Source organism: Mustela lutreola, chromosome 11 (assembly GCF_030435805.1).
Source record: "Mustela lutreola isolate mMusLut2 chromosome 11, mMusLut2.pri, whole genome shotgun sequence".
NCBI lineage: Eukaryota > Metazoa > Chordata > Mammalia > Carnivora > Mustelidae > Mustela > Mustela lutreola.
This window is the reverse complement of record NC_081300.1, coordinates 49,254,014-49,281,685: the sequence shown is the minus strand read 5'-3', so window position 1 is coordinate 49,281,685 and position 27,672 is coordinate 49,254,014. Positions and strand designations below refer to the sequence as shown.

At 37.8% G+C, this 27,672-nt stretch overlaps 1 protein-coding gene across 7 annotated transcripts in view; it reads left to right on the top strand.

Annotated features, from left to right (window-relative positions):
* Positions 1-27,672, top strand: part of GREB1L (GREB1 like retinoic acid receptor coactivator) — a 272,164-nt gene that overhangs the window by 95,098 nt on the left and 149,394 nt on the right. For 5 of the 7 annotated variants that reach the window (XM_059138915.1, XM_059138919.1, XM_059138912.1 and 2 more), the window contains one exon: positions 7,107-7,208. The exons of the other annotated variants lie outside the window; for them this stretch is intronic. The gene's annotated coding sequence lies outside the window, so the exon portion shown is untranslated. The remainder of the gene's footprint in view (positions 1-7,106; positions 7,209-27,672) is intronic. 7 annotated transcript variants of the gene reach the window in all.

Below are 27,672 nucleotides of genomic sequence, written 5' to 3'. Positions count from 1 at the left end.
AACAGCATGAGAATGCTAGATGGGCCAGGCTCATTGACCTTCCCTCTTGGTCTTCTGTGTTGATTGGCAGGTTTCAAAGGTTAAACTAGCTACAGATGAAATGTAATCATTAGTGACTTGGTTCCTTTCCAGATCCCTCTGGAAACTGCAGTAAGCCAACTTCGTTCATTTATAAAGAAGAAAGAAAAGTCATTCCCTGAGCAGTTTGGAATGGGAAGCAGCCGCTGTCTCCTTCCTTCTTACCTAAATAAACAAGCTAAATGGAAAAATAAACTTTACTTTTTCACATCTGGTACAAAGCTTCCTCTTTTGTTGAAAGTTCACATGCTCCCTTTGCTATGCCTGGTTGTGCGATTCAGGTGTCTTCCTTCCTTCTGTAAAGCGACTTGTGTAATTATAATGAGGAAAGACTCTGACTGTTTTAACAGTCCAAGAGCATCATTATACAGAAACAAACAGAGCCCTCGTATTGGGAATGACATCAGATGATGTTTGACCCAGCCTCCCACATACCTGTTAGTAGTAAAGCAGCAACAGGACCTTACGTTAATGATACAGCTGGAAAACTAGAATAGGCAAACATATTCTGCTGGGTCTCCTTTCAGTCAAGCCAGATTATACTTATTTGTGTCTGAGTTCTTCTTAATGTGATCAAACTTTCAATTTCCCTTTATGGCATACACAGACTGACAACCCAGAGTAGAATGTCAAAGGCAACAATACTGTGATTCTGAGGCACACTGGTATTTACTAACCACCAGGATACTGCTAATCATCAAAATTTACCTTTGCAGACTCCCCATATGTCTTTCTGTCCTCACCTCCACCCTTTTGTGCTCCTAGACCACTTACTCAGAACTCCCCTCCCTTCTGGCATCCCTTCTGTAGTGAACTACTTTAATAATTGGTATTTAGTAATTTTTGCAGTTTTTCTGTTTAACTTTTCCATGAAATGGGAGTGGCATTTGCAGTCTTCTTTCCCTCAGAATTCCACAGGTTCGATGCCTTTTATGATAGAGCTGAACATTTCACAATGTTCTTCAGCTATACAACCTTCATGTAACACAGAATCAAATTACTATTACTTGAAACTTGGTTTGAAGCTATTGTGGGGGGTGGAATATAAAACCTAGAGGAGTTGGGTTTTGGGTTTTTGGCAGGGGGTGCTAAATGTAATGTTTCATCCAAAGCATTTTTATGAGGTTTTACAAGAATAGTATTACCCTAGGAAATTTGGGGGATTGTTTTCAATGTGCCAATTGATTTTTTTTTTTTTTTTTTTTTTTTTTTTTTTTTAGGTTTTACAATGAAAAACCTAGTGTCTGATTTTTTAGGATGTTTTTGTTCCCTGCTAGGGACGGTCTGAGAGGAAGAGGTAAAGGAGAAATGCCACAGGCATCCAAAAAGTGGTGGGGGTGTACATGATGCTCATCCCAGGACCAATTTGCTGTTCTTACAGCAAAATGGCTTATGACTTTTCTAACTCTCTTGTGCTCTTAGGTACCATCTTTGATCATAACTAGAGTGGCAGGGGGCTTAGGAGGCACCATCATTTTTCTCCCCCCATTTTCCAAAGGAAGAGATTGAAGCAAAAAGTAGTCAAGTAGTCAGTCCTAAGATCAGAAAATGAGGGTTTTTTTTTCTTTCTTTTTAAGGTGTCTGACATATTGTTATAAATAAGCATCCCATTTAACAACCATATGCAATTTTGATCCTCTTCTCTTTTCTCTTTTTTCCAAATAAGTGATTTTCAAACTTGAATGTCATAGAATCATCTGGGGTTAGGGTTGCCTATTTGCTAAATATAGCAACACCTTCCAAGGTATCCAAAATGCTGATTCCTGAGTCCTTATCTAGCAAGTGACTCAGCAGTCTCTGAGAGAGAGATGGTAAAGAACCTACATGGTGAATATGTTCTTCAGGTGACTCTGATGCAGTCTTTGAACTAGACTTTTTGTAAGAAACACTGATCTAATGAATGGTGAGATTTAATGGGCATGTCTCAATGTCTCAATGGGTATATTGGGTTCATCAAGAAAAATCAGTAGTCATTCCAGCCAGATTTTCTGTTTAATTACATTCAGGTCAAATATAGGCCATGCTGAAGCAGTTGCTGAAACAAATGGGAACGTCCGTTCTTTTTTTCCTCATAGGACTCCTGATTTTCACTCAGCACTTTCTATCATTGCCACCATTACTATCACACTAGCAAAGGACTTGAAGAGCCTCTCTGGGTTCCCAGATTGGCAGGACTACCCACCCCAACTCACCTGATTACTGTTGATTATCTTTTTTTTTTTTTTAAGATTTTATTTATTTATTCGACAGAGATCACAAGTAGGCAGAAAGGCAGGCGGGGGGTGGGGGGAAGCAGGTTCCCTGCAGAGCAGAGAGCCTGATGCGGGACCAATCCCAGGACCCTGGAATCATGACCTGAGCAGAAGGAAGAGGCTTTAACCTACTGAGCCACCCAGGCGCCCTGTTGATTATCTTCATCCATAGGTGTGATCACCTGTTTTTTTCCTGCTATTCTTTTTTTTTTTTTTAAGATTTTATTTATTTATGTGGCAGAGAGGGAGAGAGAGAGAAGCACACAAGCAGGGGGAGTGGCAGGCAGAGGGAGAAGCAAGTACCCTACTGAGAAAGGAGCCTGATGCAGGACTCAGTGCCAGGACCTCAGGATCGTGACCTGAGCAGAAGGCAGATGCTTAACCAGCTGAGGCACCCCAGCATCCCATCTTCCTGCTATTCTTTTTAGGGCTCTCCTTAGTTTCTTTACTTTCTATCCCCAACTAAGGAACGCTTTGTCTTTCAACTTCTATACAATTGGTCCATATAACTCGACTCCATTAATCAGAAAATTCCTTATATTTTGCTTCTCAACAGAGATTTTTCCCAGGGTGGGTAATGGAAGGAAAAGTAATAAGGAAGAGTGAAGATCATATTTCTGGATGAAAAGTTGTCATTATGGACTAAGCTTTAAATTTTATCTTTTTAAAAAAAAGATTTATTTGAGAGAGAAAGAGTCAGTGAGCACGCGATCATGTGCATGTGTATGTTGGGGGAGGGGAAGAGGAAAGAGGGAGAGAATCTTCAGACTCTCCACTGAGTCCAGAGCGGGATGTGAGCCTCGATCCCACAACCCATGAGATTACGACCTGAGCCGAAACCAAGGGTCAGACGCCTAACCGACTGAGCCACCTAGGCACCCCAAACTTTAAATTTATCTTATTAGAAAATTTGAAGTTTAAAAAATGCAATTAGTAAAGCCAGAATTTAATTATATATAATCAGAATGGAGAGAGGTAGGAATCACATTTTCTTTTAGTCTGACTTCTGGAGTAGACCAAATATAACTTAAAAAACTACTTTCAAATCTCAATAATGGATATCATTCTGACCTCAGAACTCTTTGATTAGGATATCTATAATTTGTGTAAGTAAATTCATGTTTAACCAATGTAACATTTGTTATTTCTCTCTTGAGTTTTAATTAACAATCTTGGTTATAGGTTGGGCCGTTTTACCTATTTTTTTTTTGTTAGAGAACATAGTGTGACTTCGCTTGAAGAATGCACATACAGGGGTTAAAGAATGTAGGTTTTGGTATCAGCCCTTTCTCAAATAAGCCACTCAATCTTGTGGAGTCTGTATTCTCCTAACAAATGTAATATGCATCTCAGGAAGTTATTGTGAGGATTAAAGGGAGTAAAGTGTATGAAAGCTCTCACAGTTCTGAGGTGTTTTTAGGAACTTTTGGTTAATTTAGATACAGGTTCCATCTAATGACAATTAGGAATCCTTTCTCAGCCTTAAGCTAGGATAATGTTTTGTGGGTCTCTTATTTTCATAAGTTTTTTTCGTCTGTGACCAACATAAAATAATCACATGCTTATAAAGATCTAGCAGCTACGGCTTTATAATTATGTCTCAATTTTATTCTCATCGTCTTTTTTTTAAATTATAAAAGATACATTATGGCCATTACCTTACTAAATGGTATGGGTTTGTTTGATCATGTATCTATTTTTTGCTTCATTTGCTTGCTTCTAAGATCCCTCCCAGTTCAGCCCCCACTCCACATCCCTACCCACAGGAGCTGATGATATAGGAATATGATGGGGTCTCCGCCACCACAGCTGCTCACATAGTAGCCCAATAGGGAAAAAAGTTGGTTCTGGAGGCAGAGGACATACATTCAAGTACCTTGCAACTTCTGAGTGTGGTAGTCTTTTAAAGATTAACTAAGATCAGAGTCCTGGGATCTAGCCCCACTCTGCTCAGCAGGGAGCCTGCTTCCCCCCCCACCACCACCCCTGCCTGCCTGTCTACTTGTGACCTCTGTCTGTCAAATAAATAAATAAAACATTTTTTAAAAAATAAAGATTATCTAAGATCATATACATAAAAGAACTCTATAAAAGCATAATTCTTCCTATAGTTAGGGATTTCTGTAAGGAAGAGTATTAACACTGATTGTATGCCTAGTATATGCCAGGTGCTTCACATATATTATCTGCCATAACCCTATGAGGCAGGAAATATTGTTCTCATTTTATAGACAACTACCCTCGAGCCACATGATTGTAAAGTGGTAGAGCATGATTCGAACCGGGCTTATCACTCCCCATACCACCTGTCTTCACTGATTTAGAAGCAGCTCAGGTCAGGCCCTTCTTGGTCCTACGTCTTAACTACCAAGGAGACAGGGAAGGGGCAGTTGAGACAATGAAAGGAGACACTCCAATGCAGTCAGCAAATTCAGAGCTGAGAAAATACTCTGGTACTGACTTAATAAGACATATTTCTGCCACTGTCTATGTGGCAAAATTGAAAAGTCTAGAGAAACTGCAGCACTAGTAAGGGTCTGAGGAAGTTAGAGGTGAGGATTGTGCCCCTCGTCCGCAGTAAACTTGAAATGTGACTCAGCTACCAGTCTCTTTACTTTCCTACTTCCTTGTGCTTCTGTCAAACAAGGGTGATCGATTATATTTTTTAAACAGACTTTACAAAAATTTTAAGTCTTACAATAATGTTGCTATGATTATGTAATTTCTAAACCTAGAGGAGAGGTAAAGCCAGGAAGCTGTTAGAAGTTCAGACTCACTGACCTATGCCAATGTGTTTCCACTTGAACATACGTGAAGTCAAAGTTTTCACCTGGCCTAATAGTAACATCCACTCATTCAATGTGAATGTTTCCTTCTGTGTCAGTAAGCCTTGCTTATGAGCCTGTTCGGGTTTCACAACACAATGGGAGTACCTCTCAAAGGGAAAGTGGGAGCTGAACTACTTGTGTTCTTGGTGAGAAGTAATTATCAAACTGAGGAGATATGATGAGAAATTGATTTTCAAATAAAAATTAGGGAAAGGGGCTCCTGGGTGGCTCAGTGGGCTAAAGCCTCTGCCTTTGGCTTAGGTCATGATCTCAGGGTCTTGGGCTCCAGCCCCGAATTGGGCTCTCTGCTCAGCGGGGAGCCTGCTTCCTCCTCTCTCTGCCTGCCTCTCTGCCTACTTGTGATCTCTGTCTGTCAAATAAATAAATAAAATCTTAAAAAAAAAAAAAAGAAAAGAAATTACAGGGAAAGATTTTATTATTATTCCTCAACTTTGACTTACAGGTTTTTAGGACTATTTAAATTATCAGAACCCTTCTTGCCTGTCTGCTTATCTGTTATTGATAGGGGGTCTTTAAATACATTTGTAAAATTTCAGACTGATTGACAGTCTGTACACCTGAGTATTCTTCATTGAGTGGAAGGCCATTTGACCCAGTAGTATTCATCTTGTCAGTGACTGTGTCTTCTGACAGAACTTTCAATAAGTAATTATTTCTACTTTATATCAGCATTATTCAGCTTAGCACTATGGATAATTAGTGAATAAAACTGGCAAACAGTATTAGAAGTTGTCAAAATTTGTGAACATAATTCCCTAACTCTCCCCTCAGAACAAGAGAAAACAAACAGCAGCAAATATCAGCTTCCTCCACACAGAAGTCAATAAGGTTTTCCTTCCGCATTTTCAAATTTAAGCATCTCAACTGTAGTTGAGTTCAAACTTTGCGGCAAGAGCCAAACAAGCATGGGAAGTGACGGAAAATGTCCAGGAAATTACACTGTGGCCTAATGTTTGCTGCCTTTCATTTTCATACTTTAAAGTTTTACTTATTTTCTTTGTAAAACAGGCAACAACACGGAAGAAAAAGAATCACGTACAATTGGAGAGAGTCAAGTTTTTCTAGTTGGTATTAAAAGGACTAGTACTTGTAAGCAGAGTGGTACCTTGAAATGATGTGTGTAACAAATTCTAAAGTCATTACAAGCCTTCAAAATGTCAGGAAGATTAAAAGGGAGAAGGGCCAGCATATCTGGTTCATGAATTTTGGTTAGGAACAAGTTATATTCTAGAACCATGTTTAGGTCCCTATTCTTCTAGGATAAGTTCTTCAAACACAACTTAGGTGGAATTTTTTTTTTTTTTTAATAATTACACTTAAGCACCTGATGATCTGATAAAGACAATTTCTTAATGTGTCAAAATGAGCTCTTTGTATCTTGTTTGAATCTTTTGTTGTCTTAAGCTAATCTTCTTTAGGGTTCTCAAATCCAGGCATTTTACAATGCAGACTCTAGCAATGGCATTCATTTGGAATGCTGCCTTTTGTTTACTAGCTTTCCCAGACCCTCACTGCTTCCTTTGGTCATCTGGTGTCTTCACTAATGTGATTGGTACTCCTAGGCTCTGCAGGTAGCCACGAGCCTTTATAAGTGGGATTTACAATGGGACTCACCACCCTGGCTGCTAATGAAGGGAACCACGGGGATTTTGTTTTGTTTTTTCTATCTGTCTTCCAAAAGAGTGAAGGAAAATTGAGTTTTGGGCTTCCTAATTCCCTGTTTTCCATTTACTTTAATTTTTACAATTGATTTACTAACTGTCGTGCAAAAATACAAGTATTTTCGGTTAGGAGTCAAATGTTTCATCTGCCAGCCTTTCATGCTAATCACGGAATTGTTTATTATTGAACCTGGAAAGAACAAAGTGAGGTCTCTGTTTAAACTCAACCAACTGGCATTTCACCTTCATCTGTTTTTGTCTTTCAGGCGATTTTTGACCAATTTGGTTGTTTTTTTAAAAAAAGGTATATGACTGGAAACCTTGGATTCTACTGCAAACCTTGCCATTTAGTACTTCTGTTACTTTGAGTAAGTCACACTCTTTGATTTCTCTTCTGAAAAAAAAAAAAAAAAAAAAAAAAGGAAAGTGTTACCAAGGTACATATGAGATCTGAGATGATGTTTCATATTCTAGCTTTCTTCTGTTTTTACTAGCAAAGTGAATGACAGTGTCCTTTTGTTTGATATTTGGATAAGCCTACCATTGAAAAACATCTCAGCAGTCAAAGCAATAATTAAATATAAAACATCACTGTCTTCATTTTAGAGGTAATATGCTCTATAGATTATAGCCTAACTTTATAGAGATTGGGATTTATTTGCCATTTTTCCAGTTGTGAAACATGGCACCATGTTTTTCTTTTTTTTTTATTTAAATATAGCTGACATTATATTATATTAGTATATACAACATAGTGATTCAGGTATACAGGTATACAACATAGTGATTCAACAGTTATATACATTATGAAATGCTCACCATAAGTGCAGCTACCATGTGTCATCATAAAAAATTCTTACATTATCCACTATATTCCCCATGCTGTACTTTTCTTTCCCTTGATTGATTGATTTTTTTTAGAGAGAGAGAGTATGCACACAAGCATTTGTGGGAGGGGGAAAAAAGGGGCACTGATGAAGGGGGAGAGAGAGAATCTTAAGCAGGCTCCACACCCAGTGCGGAGCTAACATAGGGCTCAATCTCATGACCTGAGCCAAAATCAAGAGTTGAGCGCTTAACAGACTGAGCCGCCCAGGTGCTCCTTGACTTACTTATTTTATAACTGGAAGTTTGTACCTCTTAATCCCTTTGACCTATTTTGCCCATCCTCCTAACCTCCTCTCCTCTGGCAACCACCAGTTTATTCTCTATATTTATGAATCTATTTCTGATTTCTGTTTATTTGTTCCTTTGTTTTGTTTTTTAAATTCCACATATAATTTAAGTCATATGGTATTTATGTCTCTGAATTATTTCACTTGGAATCCATGTTTTAATTGTGCTTTATAAGGCAGTGTTCTCAAATGTGGTTTAAAGGTCTTCCAGGGGTCATGGAATTTTGGGATTTTATTTTATTTTTATTTGTTTGGGGATTTTGTGGGGGGGGAGGGTGCTGGTCACTTTTTTTTTTTTTTTTTTTTTTGAATCTTTGGATTTAAGAATAAGAAGGGACATCAGCAATCATCAGGTCCAATCCTTTGAGTTTTACCAATATGAATTCAGCAGACCAAGAAATGCTTAGTAGCTCCTCCATCATCAAAGAGTCTAGAGACCTGTTGGTAGGGTCCAAACTCCAAAGTCAAAATGTTATGTACTTGGTGGAGGTACCCTAACTACCTCTTAATGAAAAATAGAACAAAACAACAGTTGAGAGGAGGGAATTGTTTATTCCAAGTCTGAAAACTTAAAAAATCACTGCTTGATAGAATTAGAGAGTTGGTTGGTTTCCACTTTGCAGCTTCTAGGTTAAAGTTGATCCCACAAATGTTTAACGAAATACTGTGGATGAGGCATTGAACTGAGGTAATGTTCCTGCAAAACTGTTGAAAGTCACAATTCCCACCCTCAGAGACTCTGCAGTCTAACCTAGAGATAGAACAAGTACATAATAGAGAATAAAAACTATGAAAAACAAAGGTTTTCAAAAGGCAAAGAACTTTGGAGTTTTCAGAGTCTCAAAGAACTTTGAGGATTTCAAAGTCCAAAGGGGAGGTGGACTTAAATAGAACCTGATAGGTCAAGTGTTCATTAGCAGATCAAAGGTAAATTCAGGGTGCTCTGGGGACTCCCAGGCAAGATCTTAAATCAGAGTGGGAGAAAGAAAAGAACTAGTAAACTGATAAAATGTTTGCAAGTTTTCCTGTTCTTTTGTTGGTTATTGCTGCTAGAGAAAACCCCTCAACCATGCAGATTGATACCAACCAATAAATTCATTCTCTCTAACCCTAAATACAACTTAATTATATCTTTGAATTGAGTGCCCTTGGTGAGTTCTCTCTTTTTTCTCTAATCAATTATTCTAAATCTACTCCACTCTCCTTAAGCCTGTACCCAGCTGCCTTGGTTTAGGTGACTTCTAAGTATTAGTGATGTTAAGTGCTCTCTCTCCAACCCTGCATCCCTCTAAATTTCAAATCTCTCTATTACATTGCTGCTAGATCTCTCTACTTGGATATTTCTTCTCAAAATCAATATATTTAAGACCCAAAATGTATCACCTTCTGTCCAAAACCTCATCTTCTTCCTCCAAGTGCCCTCAGTTAGAGGAGGTACCAACATTCTCCCCAATCTGCACTTAAGAAACATGCAAATGTAGAAAGAATGTCCAGTTAGGAGGCTGTAATCATCCAAAGCACTGTACTCCTTATTACAGTATTTAGTACATTATCTGTAATTGCATGAGAGAGATCATAGTCAAGTGATCAAAAACATGGCTTTAGGGGCACCTCAGTGACTCAGTGAGTTAAAGCCTCTGCCTTCAGCTCAGGTCATGATCCCAGGATCCTGGGATGGAGCCCCCACCATCCCATGGGGCTCTTTGCTCAGCAGGGAGCCTGCTTCCCCCTCTCTCTCTGCCTGCCTCTCTGCCTACTTGTGATCTCTGTCAAATAAATAAATAAAATCTTAAAAGACAAAACAAAACATGGCTTTAGGGGCTCTTTGCTGTCTCAGTCCATACAACATGCAACTCTTAATCCTAGGGTCATGAGTTTAAGCCCCACATTGGATGTACAGCCTACTAAAATAAAACAAAACAAAAAAAAACCATGGCTTTTAAAGGTGGATCTGTGCATGATTCCTGGTACCATAACTTACCAGCTAGCCAAGTGACCTTGAGCAAATTATTCAACTTTCTTAGACTGGGCTACCTCATCTGAAAAGTGGGGACATAGTAATACTTAAAGGGTATTTGGAGGGTTAAATGAAGTAACACATATGAAGCTTTCAGCAATGATAGTCCTAAGATCTAGGAGAGCAAAGACCATTTCTCTCTTGTTTACCATTGTATCTGTAGGACCTGGCACAGAGAAGGTACTCAATAAATGTTTATTGAATGAATATGTGAGGTAGTGCCTGTCTGAATTGAAGTACTAACAGTGGGGATGGAGAAAAGATATGCAAGATAGAGACCTAAGCTTCACCCTGAATTACTTGTCCGTTCTATTGGTTATCAATTCCTACTGATTTAATTCCTAAGTATTTCTTAGGTCTCCCCATCTTCTGTAACACTACCCTAACTACACCCCTGCAGGCATCATGATCCCTCACCAGGACTATAGTGGAAACTTCTAAGCACTCTCCTGCATCCTGTTTTTCCTCTTCATGGGCCCCCTCCAGATTGCCACAGAAGAATCTATTCAAAGCTGAAATGGAGACGTCATTTATTGAACAACCTTTCATGTAGCTAGTTTTTATCCATAAGATCCAGTCTTAGCTCCTCACACCTGGGTCTACATTTTCCTCTTCCTTTCTTACCATTCCCTCTCCCACTTTCGATAGTCTGGTAATTGCAGACTGGTCTTGTCTTCAGAACATACCGTGTTCTTTCATGTCTTCATGCTTTTGAGAGGGGCTTGCTTATTCTTTCAACGTCCTCTCCTGTATCAGTTAGGATTACATTTGTCTGCAAATGACAAGAAACACTAAACACCAAGTTCAAAGTTTATTTCTTTCCCACATAAACAAAAGTTTGGAAGTAATTGTCTACAGCTGGTAAAGGATCTCTGCTGTCACCAGGGCCCCAAGCCCCTGCCCTGAGGTTCTTCCATTGATGTATCTTCCATCTGTTCCTCTCTCCTTTCTCTGTCCTTCTAGGACCTTCTTCCATTAATCATCACCTCTCTTCAGTATCACCACCTCTCCATTTCTTTGGAGGGAAAAAAAACCATCCTCTGGGCATCCCTTGTTCAGATGTCTCTTTCCTGCCATTCCTCCTTTCTAGCAGCTACCTCCTGATTTCTGTCCTAGTTCACCACACTTTTTGAAGGACTAATTGCTACATGGCACATGGTCCTATTTTACCTCTCCTGCCTGTTGAAACTGCTAACTACTTCCCATTTCTCCAAACTCTCCTGTCCCTTGGCCTTCACAACCCCATAGGTTCCTGGTTTCCTCCCTATTTCTCCCTACTGCTCCTTCTTCTGCAACGAGGTTTTCCTCTTTCTTTGCTTGACTCTCAAATGATGGTGTTCCTCAGACTTCCCTCCTTGACCCTCTTACTCCACATACTTTCTTTGTGATGGAAGTCCCTAGGTAATCTCCCCAGTACTGATAGCAATTATCTGTATGGCAGCTCTCTGTTTCTAGGGTCTGTTTGTTGAGTTCCCACTCCTGACCTTGAGTCCTCAATTGCTAACTGCCTATCTGAAGGGCTCCTCTTCTGTGTTCCTTCCACCCCTGATTAGGTACAATCACCATCAACTCTTCCTAGAGTCTTCAGAAACCTTTATCTAGTCTCTAATCCAACTTTCATATTACCTCAGAGTTATCTTCTACTTTTAAAATATCTAATTATGTTAATTTTTTGAAAGCTTCCATTGGCTTTCTCCTGCTTCTGGGATAAAATTCAAATTCCTGATTTAGCATTTAAGGTCCTTTGCAGACTGTCCCCGACCTATTTTTTATTTGTTTCTACTACATTTATTACTTGTACCAAAAGAAATGTTAAAAAGAAAGAAAACTTATTTTCAGGGTAGCTCAATTAGTCAAGCATCTGACTCTTGATTTCAGCTTGTTTTTTTTGAGGGCTAGAGAAGGAGAGAGAGCATGATCGGGGTGAAGGGCAGAAAGAAAAGCAGGCTCTCTGCTGAGCACGGAGCCCCACATGGGGCTTGATCCTGGAACTCCAGGATCATGACCTGGGCTGAAGGCAGACACTTAACTGAGCCACCCATGCTCCCCTCAGCTCAGGTCTTGATCTCAACTCAGGTCTTGATCTTGAGGTTGTTGAGTTCAAGTCCCACACTGGGCTCCATGTTGGACATGGACTCTACTTAAAAAAAAATTATTCTCAGCTCTCCAATAGCTGTCATCCCTTCCTTTTACCCACACAACTCCTGACTCATTTCCTTAGGGCCAATTCAAAACTAAACCTGTTCACTGCCATTTTCATAGAAAATAGCCAGTGCGGGATACCTGAGTGGCTCAGTTCATTAAGCCTCTGCCTTCCACTCAGGTCATGATCCCAGGGTTCTGGGATGGAGTGCTGCATCAGGCTTCCTGCTCAGTGGGAAGCCTACTTCTCCCTCCCCCACTCCCCCCACTTGTATTCCCTCTCTCGCAGTCTCTCTCTCTCTCTGTCAAATAAATAAAATCTTGAAAGGAAGAAAAGAAAGGAAAGGAAAGGAGCAAGTACCAGGAATGTGGGAAGAAGGTGAGAAGAAGGTGACAGTACTGTCCAGGTTCCACCCAGATGTGGGCCAGGTAGAGATTCGTAGGATTCAGACAGAAGGGCTGGTAGCCTCACAATGATATAGTCTAACTAAAATGGGTTGGAGAGGACATGGTGTAAGCCTGTCAGAGTCTTTAAAGGGCATCTCTTTAAAGAGCTTTATCAAACCCAGTAAAACTGACACCAACAGAAGAGTGGAGAGAACCGGGGAGGCAATCTTGTGGAAAGTTTAACAGTTCTCCCATGTTGGGAAGAGCGGAAAATCTGGAGGGCACCATTTTGGACAGAAAACCTTACTCTAGTGTTGGGAAGTCACAAAAGTGCCACAGACACTGAGAAAGGCTACAAGGGGACACAGAGTTTCACAGGACACAGTGATCACAGACCAGAGCAGCAGGGGATCATGCTACTGACACAGAAACTATAAAATTCAAAAACAGGGAGAGTCGCCTTTTGGGGAGTAGCTCTGTACCAGTTATCCAAACTTACCCCAGGTCAGACAACCCGGTGCGTTTCACAGAGCAGCTGGCAACATGGAGAGAGGAGCAGATGCGTGTCACATAAAAAGGATTTAAAACAAAAGCTAGAAGAAAAAAATGGTAGAAAACTGCTCCTTGGCTCTTAGGAATTGAGGGCAGTACTGGGGCTGGGTGGACACATGCACAAGAAATAGCACCAAAGAGGTTTCCTGTTTAGCAATCAGTTGCTGAGGGGGAAGAAGACCCAGGAGGCATGGGGTTCTGTAGGCAAGTCTCTGGAGGCTTAATTTAAAAAAAAAAAAAAAAAAAAAAAAAGGAGTGCACACTACAGACCAGTGATGAAACGGCTCTGGGTCCCAATGGAGGAGGTGGCAGATGGGGGTGTCATTGACAGTGATAAGTAGAATAGCCTCATAGTAGACATCACAGGGCCACAGGGAAATATATGCCTATTAGGTCACATAGGGCTCCTTCCAGCATGGATGGGAAGGCACAGTCTCACACAGAAGGTCTGTTGATACTGGATGGTAGAAGGCTCAAAGGTCCTCCTGTCAACAGTGGCCCTTTTTGGCAGTGTCAGCGGAGAGGGTAGTCAAATTTGTTTTCCATAACCTGGGGTTCATCTTTTGGGTGAGCAGATATTCTTGATAAGAAACCAACTTTTGAGCCTTTGAGGATTTTTTTTTTTTTTTCTCTTTGGGAAAAAGCCTTCTCTGGAAAGACCTTTATGGCCTAGCCCGGTAAAAGGAGATTCAGTATTGGCCCCCCATGAACCATGATCAATGGGCTATACCTGATGCTTAAGTCTCCCAGAGTGAGCTTCTGCCTTAGGAAGGAGGTAGGAGACTCAGTTGTGGTGGAATCATTGGTTCCCTTGATAATGGAGAACCTCTTTTCCATTCTTTTTTGTCTGGCTCTTTTCGTTCCACATCGTGTGTATGAGATTGTTCATTACAATATACCATCCCGTTGCACACGCAACAACTTATTTATCCATTCTATTGATGGTGGACCTGCAGGTGAATTCCAGTTTGGGGCTGGCTTGGTGTCACCAGGCTTTCCATTGGCCACAGTCAAGAAGGTTGGGTGGTCTGATGGGACTCCCATCTTCCTCATCTCCAGTCTCTTCCTGCTCTCACAGTAGTGGCTGCTGCTTCTGATTCTGCTTCTTTCCTTGTGGCAATGGTCGCAGCAGGTTGTGGAGGGCAATGAATCCTCAGCCTACTTGCCACTCAACCCCTCCCTTCAACAATGAACCTTCAGTATTTCTAAAATACACTATGACTTTGACATTCTGCTCTACTGGCCTGTGCGATCCTCCCAATTCTGTTTAATAAACCCTTTAAAGCCACCCAAATGTCATCTCTCCTTTGATGTTTTCTTCATTTCTCTGGACAGAAGTGCTATAATCTCTGTACTTTTACAGTACTTTGTTCTTACTTCTAGTGAATATTTACATGTTTTTATGTCTTTCACCTTTAGATTGGAATTGCTTTGAGATTGGGGATGGCCTTTATTATCCTTCCTAGCACAGTTCACAGTACTTCCTAGGTAAATAAATGAAAATAATCAAATTGGGTATTAGGAATAGCTTTTACTCTAATAATCATGAGTTTTGTTTTAGGCATACTAATTTTGGACATATTGAGTTGATATACTGAGGTTGGGTGAAGAGCAGCAACTCAGAAAAGATTTTTTGGCCAATGAAGGAGCCGTAGGAGTTACCAACAGAGACAGTCATAAACACTGATTGGGTCCCACATTTCTCAGCTATGGTCTAAAGAAAGAATGTTTATAGGAGGTAGAGAAAGGGTTGGAAGTTGGAATTTAGGGTATGAGGGAGAAAATCCATAGACATCCTTGTTGGAAAAAATAAAAAATAAAACATAGTTGACCCTTTTGCCTGGGGTTCTCGCCCTCATACCAGAAGTATGCAGCCCTTCCACTAATTTAAAATCCAGAATCAAGAAATAGGTGGATCAAGAGGCGCCTGGGTAGCAAGCACAGTGGGTTAAGCCTCTGCCTTCGGCTCAGGTCCTGGTCTCAGGTCCCTGGGATCAAGCCCCGCATCAGGCTTTCTGCTCAGCAGGGAGCCTGCTTCTCCCTCTCTCTGCCTGCCTCTCTGTCTACTTGGGATCTCTCTCTCTGTCAAATAAATAAATAAAATCTTTTAAAAAAAGAAACAGATGGATCAAAAGATGTTCATTTGGTTTCCTCTAAGATGAGAATCTACTTATGCAAAAATTTCATCCCAGGCTCCTGTTCGGCTGCTTCAAACCCTTGTCCATTTTTCGTCTTCACATCTCCTCTTTTCTGTGTTTTGTGTGTGTGTGTGTGTGTGTGTGTGTGTGTGTGTGTCTGCCTATTTTGCAAAAGCAAGAGAGAGTGGGAAAGGTGAAAATATCTATTTTTCCCTTTAAAAAAATGATAAACTGGGTGCCTGGGTGGCTCAGTGGGTTAAGCCTCTGCCTTTGGTCATGATCTCAGGGTCCTGGGATTGAGCCCTGCATTGGGCTCTCTGCTCAATGGGGATCCTGCTTCCCCCGCTCTCTCTGCCTGACTCCCTGCCCACTTGTGATCTCTCTCTTGTTCTGTCAAATAAATAAATAAAATTTATAAAAATTTTTTTTAAATGACAAACTAAAAAAACTGAAAAACTTTTTTTAATAGAAAAATAACATCTTTGGGGTTCTAATTATTTAGATAGTTTTTTTTTTAACTTACTCTCCTTTGCTTTCTTAGTGCCTCTGGGAAATAAACCCTGGCTTATATAGATTATCTAATTAAAAAGATAAAGTGCGTTCTGTGTTTCCATACAACTCCTTAACATTTTAAAAAATTGATAAATTTTAAAAAATTGATAAATTTTAAGTATAAAAATTAAAACTGCGTGGAAAAAAACCAACAGCAAACACCAAAAGCAAAGGCAAAATGCAAACTGGGGGGAAATGTTGTCCCCATATCATACACAAAAGACAGAATTCTTTAATATATAGAAAACTCTTACAAATCAAGAATAAAACCAACAACCAAGTGAAAAATGGATAAAAACTAGAAGTTTCAGAGAAGAAAATTTAAGGGCTTTTGAATATTTGAAAAGATATTCAATTTCATCCATAATAATAAAAATACAGTTTAAAACTACATTGAGATACCATTTTTCAACTGTCAAATTGACAAAGATCCAAAAGTAAGTAATATTCTACATTTTTGAAGGTATGGGGATCCATAAATTGATAATGGGAATATAAATCGATTCAGCCATTATTAGTTCAACCCTCACTTGGTGCCTCTCTATCAGGGATTCTTTCCAGCCCAGCTTTTCTCTGCTTTTGGCAGCTTCCTATTTGATGTGGACCTTAGAAAAACTGAAGTTCAATTGAAAATGTTTCTAGTGTGTGTGGGAAAAATGAAGACTGCCTTGTGTATGCCAAAACCAAACCAAACCAAGGCAGTTTGGCAATATTTAACACAATTAAATCTGGATATATCCTTTGACCAGCAATTTTGCTTCTAGGAATTTATCCACTAAATTAGTGTGTATTAATTCGTACAGGATTGATTTTTATAGTATCTTTAGTAATAACAAAAACTGTGAATTACATATCTATCACTAAGGGACTAGTTTAAAATAATCATGGTAGAGGGGTGCCTGGATGACTGTCTGTTAAGCATCTGACCATTGATTTTGGCTCAGATCATGATCTCAGGGTCATGATATGCAGCCCCATGTCACCTCAGTCTCTGAGCTCAGCGGGGAGTCTGGTTGAGATTCTCTCTCCCCTTCTCTCTCTGCCCCTCTCCCCCTCAAATAAATAAATAAATCTTTTTTTAAAAAACCATGGTATATATATGCCAGGGAATTCTCTGAGGCCACAAAAAAGAATGAGGAAGATCTTTATGTGCTTACGTAGAAAGAGCTCCAAAATACTTACTATTTTTTTCAACATGGCAAATGTACTTTTTAATATCCATCACCTATTTTCCCCATCCTTCCACCCACCTCCCTTCTGGTAACCATCAATTTATTCTCTACAGTTAAGAGCCTGTTTCCTGGGCGCCTGGGTGGCTCTGTGGGTTAAGCTTCTGTCTTTGGCTCAAGTCATGATCCCAGGGTCCTGGGATTGAGCCCCACATCAGGCTCCCTGCTGGGCTGGAAGCCTGCTTCTCCCTCTCCTGCTACCCCCTCCTTGTTCCCTCTCTCTCTGTATCTCTCTCTGTCAAATAAATAAATAAAATCTTTTAAAAAAAATATTTTGTTTCTTGGCTTCTCTCTCTCTCTTTTTTCCCATTCCTGATTTGTTTTGTTTCTTAAATTCCACGTATGAGTGAAATCGTATGGTATTTGTCTTTTTCTGACTTATTTTGCTTAGCATACTCTATAGATCCATCCATCTCATTCCAGATGGTAAGATTTCATTCTTTTTATGGATGAGTAATATTCCATTATATAATATTCCACATCTTCTTTATCCATTCATCTATCACTAGACCTAGGGCTGCTTCCACAGTTTGGCTGTTGTAGATAATTCTGCAATAAACATGTAAGGGTGCATATATCCCTTTACATTAATGTTTTTGTATTTGGGGGCTAATTATCCAGTAGTGCAATTCCTGGATCCTGGAACAGTTCTATTTTTATTTTTTTTAAAGATTTTTTTCATTTATTTGGCAGAAAGGGATTATAAGTAGGCAGAGAGACAGGCAAAGGGTGGGGGGAAGCAGGCTCCCTGCTGAGCAGAGAGCCCGATAAGGGGTTCTATCCCAGGACCCTGAGATCATGACCTGAGCTGAAGGCAGAGGCTTTAGCCCACTGAGCCACCCAGGCACCCCTATTTTTAATTTTCTGAGGAACCTCCAAGCTGTCTTCCACGGTGGCTGCACCCAGTTTGCATTCCCACCAGCTGTGCATGAGGGTTCCTTTTCTCCAGATCCTTGTTAATACTTGTTGTTTCTTGAGTTTTTGATTTTAGCCATTCTGCCAGGTGTGAGGCAGAATCTCATTGTGGTTTTGATTTGCATTTTCCTAATAGTGATGTTGAGCATCTTTTCGTGTGTCTGTTGGCCATCTGTAAATCTTTTCTGGAGAAATGTCTGTTCATGTCTTCTGCCCATTTTTAATTAGATAATTTGTTTTTTGGGTGTTGAGTTACAGACGTTCTTTATATATTTTAGATACTAACCCTTTATCGGATACGTCATTTACAAATATCTTCTCCCATTCAGGTGGTTGCCTATTAGTTTTGTTGATTGTTTCCTTCACTGTGCAGAAACTTTTTATTTGATGTAGTCCCAATAGTTTGTTTTTGTTTTGGGTTTTGTTTTGTTTTTGTTTCCTTTTCCTCAGAGGAGATATTATAGCCGATGTCAGATAAATTATTGCATGGGTTCTCTTCAAGGATTTTTATGGTTTCAGGTCTCACATTTAGGTCCTTACTGCAGTTTGAGTTTATTTTTGCATATGGTGAAAAAAAGTGGTCCAGTTTCATTCTTTTACATGTAGCTGACCAGTTTTTCCAGTATCGTTTGTTGAAAAGACTGTCTTTTCCCCATTGTATATTTATTCTTCCTTTATCAAAGATTACTTGACTATATAACTGTGGGTTTACTTCTGGGCTTTCTATTCTATTCTGTTGATCTATGTGACTATTTTTTTATGCCAATAATATATCATACTATACAGTTTTAATTACTATCACTTTGTAATATAACTTGAACTCTAGAATTCGGTTTTGTTCTTCTTTCAAGATTATCTTTGCTATTTGGGGTCTTTAGTGGTTCCATACAAATTTTAGGATTGTTTGTTCTAGTTCCGTGAAACATACTTTTGGCATTTTGAAAGGGACTACATTAAATCTGTAGATTACTTTGGGTAGTATAGACATTTTAACAATATTTGTTCTTCCAACCCATAAGCAAGGAATGTCCTTCTCCCATCCAAGTACTAACCAGGCCCGATCCTGCTTAGCTTCCGAGATCAGACGAAAGGAATGTCCTTCTATTTGATGATATCATCTTCAGTTTCTTTCACCAATATTTTATAGTATAGGTCTTCCAGGTTTTTAACCTTTTTGGTTAAGTTTAGTCCTTGGCATTTTATTATTTTTAGTGCAATTATAAATGGGCTTGTTTTCTTAATTTCTCTTTCTGCTACTTCATTCATAGTGTATAGAACAGATTTCTGTACATTGATTTTGTATCCTGTGACCTTACTACACTTACTAGTTGTAGTAGTTTTCTGGTGAAGTCTTTAAGGTTTTCTATATATATCATATCAACTGCAAATAGTGAAAATTTTACTTCTTCCTTACCAGTTAGGATGCCTTTTATTTCTTTTTGTTGTCTGATTGCTGTAGCTAGGACTTCCAGTGCTATGGTGAATAAAAGTGGTGAGAGTGGACATCCTTGTCTTGTTACTGACCTTAAGGTATAAGCTCTGTTTTCCCCCATTGTGTATGACATTAGCTGTGGGTGTCATGTAATAATTCTTATAGATAAAGTTGACTTGGACTGTCTCTGGTGAGCTTCTCATTCTCATGCTAGCCCTACATTTTCAATTACTAAATTATTCAAATAGTACGAGTACCTGCTACATAGTAGGATACCACAAAGGTGTTATAGTATCAATAATAGGCAAACCCAGAAAAACATAGTCCCTACCTTCATGTAGCTTAGAATTTAATAGGGAAGTCAAACATTAATCACACAAATGATATAGCTCATCAGTGAGTTAATGCTAGAAAGGATAGGAATAAGGTCCTATGAGAGCTTTTAGCAAGGACTAAGGGGATCAGAGAAGCTAAGCTTGAGATCTAAAAGCATAAGGAGATTTTAATTGGCAAAAGTAAAAGATAAGATGGAATTACAGACAGAAGGAGCATAACTGTTTAAAGGTTGGTCACTGTTGCTGGAACACAACATTTAGGAAAGAACAGGGCAGGATAAGGCTAGAGAGATGGGCAGAGTTATTTACAAAATTGATTTTTATCCTCAGCGTAATAAAAAACCATGAAGGTCTCTAGCAAAGTATTGACAGATTATATTTGCACTGTAGTGCAGAGAAATGATTGGAGGGAAGAGGAGGCAAAGAGGAGGCAAGAAGAGCAATTAGGTAAGTTGGTGCTGGCTCTTGGCAGGAAACCTCAGGTCCCACCCACAGAGCTGTTTGAATGTCCTTACAGCATGGTGACTGCCTTCTCTTAAAGCTAGTGATCCAAGAGGTCAAGCCAGAAACTGCAATATCTTTTATAACCTTGGAAATTACATGCCGTCATTTGTTTGGTATTTTAGTGATCCCACAAGTCAACCTTGATTCAGTGTGGGGAGGGGATTACACCGGTGGCAGAAACACTGAAGCCATCTTGGAAGATGGCAGACCAAACTTTGTTAGAACTCCATTTCATTTCTGGGTGGTGTACTACTGTGGGAGTGCAAAGGAAACTGAGAAGCAGCACAGAGAAAGGAGGAATACTAGAGAGGTTGTGAGATGAAACCCAGCCCAAGAAAAGGAAATTTCAAGAAATCTACCAAGAGGACATTTTAGAGGAGAACCAAAAACTTTCGTTCGATTAGAGACATAGATTTAATGGCAAAAAGCTCTTCCCTCATAATATGATTTAACATTTATTTTGATTCACCACCTCCTCTTATAACCTTTATTGAAGAGACTTTTTTCCCCATCTTTTCTTTGATAATCCTCCTTTAACAACCCTTATGATTTTCATGATATTCCTCACAAAATTCTACTGATACTTTTGAGTGGAATTATGTTATGTTTATTATTTGTGAGAAACATTTTTATAAGGATTAGACTTCTCTTTAAAACACTTAGCACATTTGGTTTGTAAATTTTCATTTAAGTCACCTAAATAAAGTTGGCAATTTAAAAAGTGTTGTCACATATCTGTCATTAATTTGCCTTCTGGGTATTATTTTTGTTGTTACTACCATGAATGGGATCTCCTCTCTGCCCCCACTACCATCATAGTGTTTTCAATCTAGAAATGTATTTACTCTCCCATTTTATGGATAAGGAAAGAGGCCCAGAGAAAATCGGTGACTGAGCTACAGTTATAGAGTGGGAAAGATGGAGACTGCAGATTTTGAACACCCAAATTTTACTGTGCTCCACTAATAGTAAGTGAAGTTGCTTACCCAGTCAAACCTTATTAAAATGGATAGTCCTTTAAGTATCACTCTGTCTTCTTTGTTGTTTTTTTTTCTATTATTTTATTAAATTTTTTATTTTAATTTCAGTATGATTAACATACAGTGTTCTATCAGTTTCAAGTGTTTGGTAGTAATTCACAATTCTATACATTACTCAGTGCTCATTATAATAAGAAGTGTAACTTTCTTTCTATCAGATTTCAAAGTAGTACTATACATTTTATAGCATATCTCCACTTTTTAGCATTGTCAGTGTGAAATAGAGTGTCATGACTTGAGGAACTGCCTCTCATCTCCATTCAATTCTCCTAAGACCTGATTCCTACCAGACAGGAACTATTTTTTCTTTGAGGTCTAAATAGACCTAACAACCTATTGCACTGAGTAAATATTTAATGAAGATTGAATATTTCCTCTGCGGTGGATCAATTTACTCTTGTTGATTATCTTAGGAAAGCTTTTTTTTTTTTTTTAATGTCAAGTAGTAGGTTAAGATACTTGTTTTCCTGAATATTGTTATTATTGCCGAAGTGTGTTTCAGTAATTTAACAATGTATGTTTCTTAGTTTTTTTCAGTCATCTGTTTTTCCTGATTTATATGTGAGGTTTGAATTATTGTGTTATCTCAAATACAAATCTGAGATTCGTTGACCTGGTAGCATGCAATAAAGTTATTTGCTGTGAGAGTTGTTCTTTTCTTGAATTTGTGGTACTTGGAACTTTGAAAATGAAAACTATTTCCTAATGAGGTGTAAGGATCTTGATGATGCGTCTTTTAATGGCAGAAATATAATTTTTGTTGATAAATATATCCAAAAACAAATAATTTTTAATTGACAAAAAGTATTTTTCTTGTATTTTTAACTATCATTATATATTATATATATTATATATATATAATTTTATTATTTTAAATTTTTCTTAACTGATATTAGGTTTAAGTGAAATATATTTGTCTGTGAGTCTCTGTATGAAGTTAGTGACATAGCTTAAAAGTTTTCAACTTGTAAAACTGGAATGACTATAGTGGGATCATTTAGTGGGAGTTGTTATGGTGGAATTCAGATGTAATTATCAGAATCAATTAAAAAAACAAACTTCTCGTTTAAGTGTTAGGGAAAAAGTACATATGTATTTCATCCTCTTTCTAACTAGGAAGTATGTGAACATAATTTTGAAATAGAAAATCATGCCTAATGACAAAATATCCTTGATTTTTAAGGAATAATTTCACTGTGTTTCATATTTGATAGCTTCTGGGACCTATGTTTCAATTTAAATAACTGTTGACTTGTTTGATGTTTATTTTACTAGAGGAAAATGGTGTGATGACAGTTATAGTACATATGTGATAACAAGTGTAGAACAAATCAGTTAAGTCATAGTGGTCTGATAACTGCTTTTAAGGTCTTTTTGACCCAGGAGTGTGTGACCTGTGAAATCTCTACTTTTTGGATTTGTTAAGATATTTTGCAACGCAAGGATTTAAATTTAGATGAACTTCACTGCAGGATGTTGGTTGACATAGCCCAAAACATTAAGAGTATCAAGGTATAATTTGGAAAAAGTTTAACAACTTCTGATAACAACATACCTGAGAAGAGAGAGCATAAAGTTAGAAAGTTTCTTTTCTTCCACAACTTATAATAAAGAGAACCTGAAATTTAACCTGGTATTTTCAAAGCTCTGATTACTCAGCAGCATTCCATTTTGTGAAAGCATCGCCAAGAAAATGTATCCAAATCTTGAGTTACAGACTATTCTTGCATCTGATTGGAAGGGGCATAGGAGTTGTTTATAAGGTTGCAGATCCAAAGCTGCACAAACGAAGGTTGAGACTTGGGGGAGGGTTTGACTCAGGGAGGGGAAGCTTCGGAGACGTTACAGCTCTGTCCAGGGGCCAAATGGGAGATAAATCACCTCTGGCCACCTCTCTTATTATTGAAATGGTTCAGCCCTGGGGTTTAACTGAAGGACTTACAGGGTTTTGAAGTGCAAATAAGATAGTGAAGGGTAAACCCTTTTAGGGTTTCATTTTGATGGATTTTTTTCCTGTGTGGATTTCTGGCACTGACTGTGATCTGGAAGGGGCCCTTAAAAAAAGAAAAGTTTTGTTTTGTTTTTGATCAATCAGGCAATAAGAACTTTCCACAGGGGTGTACTTTTCCTGCATGCATATCGATCCTATTGTGTTTGAAAGTAGGTCATTTAATTGGGCTTTTTTTTTTTTTTTTTTGAGCCTTCTGCAATGGAATTGTCATTTCAAGGTCATGTCTCTCTTTTTGGTATTAATGCCCAAGTTAGAGAGTGTTGAATGATGTGGTACTTTTGGATCAGTAGTTTTGGGGGGATTACTTAGGGTGGGGGTGTGTTAAAAAATAATTACCTGGTTAAACATCAAGTCCATATCAAAACAAGTCCTTTATATATTGATAAGCAGTCTATAATTAATCTTTTTTCCATTGAGTTATAGAAGTTGTACATATTTATTGTGTATGCAATCTGTTTTGTCAGCATTAAAGTAAAAACCAGAACATTCTGAGATTCTGAAATATTTGTACTATCTTATTTGTACAACTACGCTGAAGCTTTTGGGGAAATAAGGGATACATTAAAAAAATGTTTAAGAAACAGATACGTTGATTTATCAAGTTGAACATGTTTTTTACCCCACAAATAATTCAAACACAGGAGATGAAATAAAATATCTCTTAAATTTTATGTATTTTTAGTAAAATGGGAATGAGAGTAGAGTCATTAATGATTTCAAAGAAAAATTATTGTAATTAAAGTCTTTTTGTGCAAAAATTTTAGTGGAAAATTCAAATATTTGTATTAAAGAAATGCCATCTATGTGCTTATGATTCTTTTTAGAAATATGGTTGACAGGACTTTTCTTGAGCATTTCCCTCTTTGTTTTAGATTTAAAATAAATATTTGAATCATTTACCCTGTTTCAAAATGGTAATGTATTTAACTGCATCAGAGATAGCCCTCTGTGTTGCTTGATACCTATTATAAAAAACAGTTGTTAATCTCTGTAATTGACATTGATCCCACAATGTTCGGAAGTGACCTCCAAGTCCGTTTTTGTTTTTTCAATTCTTCAAAAATTTTCCTTCACTCTATTTTTCTATATATAGAATTAAGTTAAAATTAAATGTTAGAATTTACATTTACCTATTGCTTAAATAAGATGCTTTAAAAAACAAAAACCCAAACCCTAGCTGGCATCAGGCAGAGTCCCCTGTATCTACCAGCCTCCCTGTCATTAGTTTGTTGCTGGGAGATGTTAATATGACCCTTCCTTTGTTAGAAAAGAGATCTGTAGTCCTTCCCAGAATCCTCTTGTTAACTGTCCTTTTTACTCAAGTTGGAAGTTGTCTGATGAATGAATGGTGAGCCATTTTTATGAGCTACACATATTGTTAACATTGTGTCACACGTTGCTTTTTAATTTCTAATGTGTTTTTAATTTGCAAAGCACGCCTATACCTTTCACAGCAGTAGAACTGAGTCAGCATTTTTGAGTCCAGATACTGCTTTATTCAAACAAGACAGATCAAATTCACGAATGCTCTCTCTCATAAACCTTCGCTTTACTGAAACACACACGTGAACAAATTCACTTTGAATATTGCTGAATAAAAGAAGATACTTGAGAAAGGCTTTTTTTCCCAAGAACTTCTCTTGCCTCTTGGCAAGTGAATTGCCCCAATATAAAAGCGTTGGGAGGGAAAAGTGAGCTGCCTAGTGAAAAGGCAATCCACAAATAATCACTCTTTTCTGCCTTTGATTGTGTCCTATTTTTTTGTGTGTGTGGCAATTGTTTTCTTTTTCGCTTAGAAGAGGTTTATGGTCCAATGTCTGTCAAGTCAGCCCCTGTCTTAAGGTTGCAGTTGTATTTCTCTCCGGAGTTCCTAGAGGTGATGTTATCTTTTGTTCACTCAGCAGTGTGGTGGTTCCTGAGAGCATCTGTCACTTTAGGCATTACAAGATGGATGGGTCTCCAGTGAACTGCTGGTTGAAGCAAATGGTAAAAATAAGAAAAGACAAGGGGTTTCAGGGTCTGCAAAGAGGACAGACAACAAGGAAATACTGTTAGAAATTAAGAGTAAGCTGAGCAATAGAGAAAGAGAGCAGAGATGGATCATATGTCATTTCATAAACATCTTGGAAACGAGAGTCTTTTGGTGGCTACCGTGATCTGAGGGGGACATCTGCATCATGGTAAATAATTCTGTGCTTTGCATTTGGAAAATGTATTTGGACTTAAAAAAAAAAAAAAGTCTGGGGAAAGTACTGAGAAATTACAATGATATACATTGTTTTATGTGACGATTTTGCTGTTTGAGAATTAGTAGTCTTTTAAAATGTAACGATTTAAAATTTTTCTAGTCTTTAAAATTTGCCTTTGTATTTTCATTTTTCTTTCCTTCTTTTCTTTTTGTAAGCATTTGAGCAACTGTAAACATTCAGTTGTTGGAAAAGTATTAACCATAGAACCAACATCCTTACTGTTTAAGTTTTTTTGACATTTTTGCAGGGGGATTTTGAAAAATCTATGCTCATGCCTTAGGGAGACTGGGGGCATCCTTTAAGTTATTTTAAGTAAACTTCCAGTTAATTTAATGGGCTCTTTGATGAAAGAAAGAAATAGAATTGTTATTGATCTGTCAGAACAAGGTGGAAATTTTATATTCTATTTAGAAATTCATTTGTTGGTGAAAGTAAAAATTTGTAAATTTGGACTGATGCAGAACTGGGCCATGTAAGAGAAGGATCAGGAAGGAGCTTGGGCAGAGAGTAGGAAAGAGGAAAGGGAGGAGGGAGGATGTGCTTGAAAAAAAATGATTTTGTCAAACTTTCTGGCATTCGTCTATGAAAAAGACCATAGGTTGAAAGGCAAAGAAATTAAGACGATTAGAAGGTTTAAGTTATACAAATGGTAGAGTCTCTTCCTTCTCTATGGGTGTAAATAATAGATGAAAGAGAAAGAGTGACAACAAAGGATCAGGTCGTTTAAGAGAATGTGTGCAGCCTGAATAGGGGTCTGTGGCCCAGGGCCAAAGGTCTTAGCTTTGAGTGTAATTAGAAGAAAATACAAAAATGTCATTACTAGCAGGTGAAGTGTGCAGCACGTGGCCAAAAATTAGCAATTTTAGACTCTGAAGCTATTGGAATTGGATTACTGACCTTTTTTAAAAATCATTAAGGTCCTCGTGGAGCCATAGAGTTTCATTGGCAGTAATGCAGTTTGACCTTGTTGACCATATGGGGTAATCTTGGGTTTAGATGTTGGCAGCAAGACTCCTGACTTACAAAAAGATGTCCTTTTGTGTGTGGGTGGGTGGGTGGGAAATACATGATTTTGGAAAATCTGGGTCTTGCTTTTTTAACTATTCTTTTGCCTGAAGACATTCTTCTGACAGTAAGAGAGGTAAGATAAAGACTTTCATTTCAAAATCTAAAAATGGTCATTTCCTATCTTTCCTCTCTCTAAGTTGGCATAAAAGGACAATAAAACTGAAAACTATTTCTTTAGAAAACCAAAGTTAATGTTACTTTAACTATTTTTAGTACTGTAAATATGCATATTGAAATGAGTATATTCTTAGGAAAGTCCCCTTTTGGTTTCCTTTTAGTCACAGTAACAAAGGAATAAAAACACTTTTCAGTTACATATAAAAATCAGTGACAAATAGTTCTTACTTCACTTGATGTTTTATGACTATATTTCCTATTTTTCAACCCAATAGTTTATATTCACCATAATCTATTTAAAGGAGGGAATAATATGTACACTGTAATTTTCAACCACTTGTATGCAATTATAATTATTTAGTTTAATTACTCCTAGAACTACACTACTCAAAAGGCTAGAAAACAGTAACTTTTTTTTTCTTCATGCAGTCTCTCTTTCTCAGAGAGTATTAAAGCATTTGTTTCAAAAAGTAGAAAAATACTTTTAAGTAACGTTACTTATGTCTTACATTTTTGATAGTTCTTTGAGGAGATAAAATTTGGCCAAAACATCAGAGATTATAAAATTCAAACTGCTTAGAATAAGAAAATTACCTTTCAATATTTTCATTCATAAATATAAAAATAGTCAGCAGGGCTGTTAGCATATGATAACACTTATTAAACTATAGACTTGACGGATTTATTCAACTTACATTCAGTAGGATAAGAACAGGGGGAAAATCTTAAGAAAAACAAATTATTTTTGAGTATATATAATTAGGAGTGATTATTTTGGGAATATTTAAGAAGGAGGAACACCTTAATTGTCAGTTACAATGTATATGGAGTTATGTGAGACTTTGATAATTCATGTCTAATTGTAACTTTTGTAGAATTATAAATATTTAAATTATTTTTTTCTGGAATATGATGCATTTGGAAACTAATTCATATTTTTACATATATACTTTTATTTTTTTATGTTTT